Genomic DNA, 2,279 nt, shown 5'->3' on the forward strand with positions numbered 1-2,279 from the left:
GGAGAGAAGCTCAGCAGTTAAGAGCACTTGCTGCTTTTGTGGAATACCCGGGTTCAATTCCCAGCAATCCATATGGCTGGGCTGCTTACAACTGTCTGTAGGTCCAGTTTCAGGGATCTGATGCCCTCTTCTGCCCGCCCCCCACAGACAGCTGGTATGCTCATGATATATAGACATACATGCAGGCAAAATGCTCATATACAAAGTAATAATAATAATAACAACAACAAGTAATAAAAAGATCCTTTTTCATTCAGAGAAGAACAAATCTTAATTCTAATCACAAAATTTTGCTGGGCAGTGGTGGCACACACCTTTAATCCCAGCACTTGGGAGGCAGAGGCAGGTGGATTTCTGAGTTCAAGGCCAGCCTGGTCTACAGAGTGAATTCCAGGACAGCCAGGTCTACACAGAGAAACCCTGTCTCGAAAAAACAAAACAAAACAAAATTTTGTCCAAAATTCACAAATAAAGCTCTAGTATTAAAAACCCTACAGACAACTCAGACTGCCTTCCCCTCCTCTCACTCTCTTACAAGAAAGAGAAGATGGATCATTAATGGCAAAGGGCGGGGGCAGGAAGCAGCGCCTACAACCAGCTACAAGAGGGAACCCTCCTCGCAGCTTCACGGTCTTGGGTGCTCTGCAAAGAGAAGCTCCTCCAGTAATGAACTATAGAGATGATGATCTCTGTGATGGTTTGTATAAACCTGGGCCAGGGAGTGGCGCTATTAGGTGTGGCCTCATTGGATTAGCTGTGTCACTGTAGCTATGGGCTTTTATACCCTAGACCTAGCTGCCTGGAAGGGAGTATTCTGCTAGCATCCTTCAGATGAAGATGTAAAACTCTCAGCTCCACCTGCTCCATGCCTGCCTGGACGCTGCCATGTTGCTGCTTTGATGACAATGGACTGAATCTCTGAACCTGTAAGCCAGCCTCAATTTAATGTTGTCCTTATAAGACTTAACTTGGTCATGGTGTCTGTTCACAGCAATAAAACGCTAACCAAGACAATCCCTGAGAACATAGTCTTTTTTAAAAATTTATCTTATTTATTTTATGTCTGCACTATAGCTGTACAGATAACCTTGAGCCATCATGTGTGTGGCTGCTGAGAACTGAACTCAGGACCTCTGCCGGTCCTGCTCGCCCTGGCCCCACTCGCTCATGCATAATTCACTGTAGCTGTCTTCAGACACACCAGAAGAGGGCGTCAGATCTCATTACGGGTAGTTGTGAGCTACCATGTGGTTGCTGGGATCCAGCCCTGAGAACATAGTCTTAAGATTATGTTTCTTTTAGCTTAAACACTACCTCTCATGGTAGCTTCAGGGATGGAGGGACCTTACCAGGTCTCAGTGGCCCTGGCCAAGATTGGTGCAGTGGGTTTGAGCCTTGCTCATTAGGTACTCACAGCCCTGTACAAATAGCCAGAGTAGGAGGCAGTTCACTTCTTCTTGGCTTCTTTTCTCTCTCCTGAGTATACTTGTCATTGTCCCCTGGGCTGGATTCTGCCACTGGCTAGAGAGTGGTGGGAGGAATAAGTAGCTGAAGGATCCCCCTGTCACTGCTGTCACAGAGCCATAGAAGCCTAATAGCAACAAAGTCAAGAAATAGACACATTGCTTCTAGACCTCCCTGAGCAGGGACACCCTGAGAGGAGATGTGGGGCTTGTAGGCACCCAGATCACATGGCCTAGACATACAGTGGCTGATCCTTGTTGACACACACAGCTTGTCCTGTTGGTTGCTTTCCTGTCTCCTGGATCCTTGTCATCAGCTAAGGAAACAGGCTTGCTCTGCCAGCTCCACACTGCTTCTCTCAGCCTTCCAGCTTCACCAGCTAAGGCCATACTGTGAGATAAACACCAGGGAACCTCCATCTGTAGGTTCAGCTGAGTGTGTCTGGGTGACTTGAATTCACAGCTGTGCAGAGAGTGAGTGACCCAGTAGCCAGGCAGTGTACATTTGCAGCTGCATGTCATCCCTTGTCTGAGTGGATACCTGCTCAGGCACACACACTTGGGAATCCCTTTTTCGTTCTGGGAGACTGTCATCCCACCCAACCTCCCAGCCACCATTGACTACTATTGTTTGCTTTGTTTTACTCCTGGGAGACTTCTGAGAGCCTCCTCTAGACCAAGCAGTTCTTGGGGGTTCTAGCGCAGAGATCCTGACATCCACTATGTGTGTACCAAGGTTCCTATATTCTCCCAAACTCAAGAGACAGGGAGTGGAGTGTTTGCCCTGTCCAGGGCTTCCACAGTATGGATGTCAGT

The 2,279-nt window shown here is 47.8% G+C and overlaps 1 non-coding gene across 1 annotated transcript; it reads right to left on the minus strand.

The window, feature by feature from the left end:
- Positions 1-497: 497 nt before the first annotated feature.
- LOC116104154 lies at positions 498-707 on the minus strand. Its single transcript, XR_004123704.1, has one exon. It is a non-coding gene; the product is annotated as a small nucleolar RNA U3 (small nucleolar RNA).
- Positions 708-2,279: the final 1,572 nt, after the last annotated feature.

Source organism: Mastomys coucha, unplaced genomic scaffold, assembly GCF_008632895.1.
Source record: "Mastomys coucha isolate ucsf_1 unplaced genomic scaffold, UCSF_Mcou_1 pScaffold21, whole genome shotgun sequence".
In the NCBI taxonomy this organism is placed as follows: domain Eukaryota; kingdom Metazoa; phylum Chordata; class Mammalia; order Rodentia; family Muridae; genus Mastomys; species Mastomys coucha.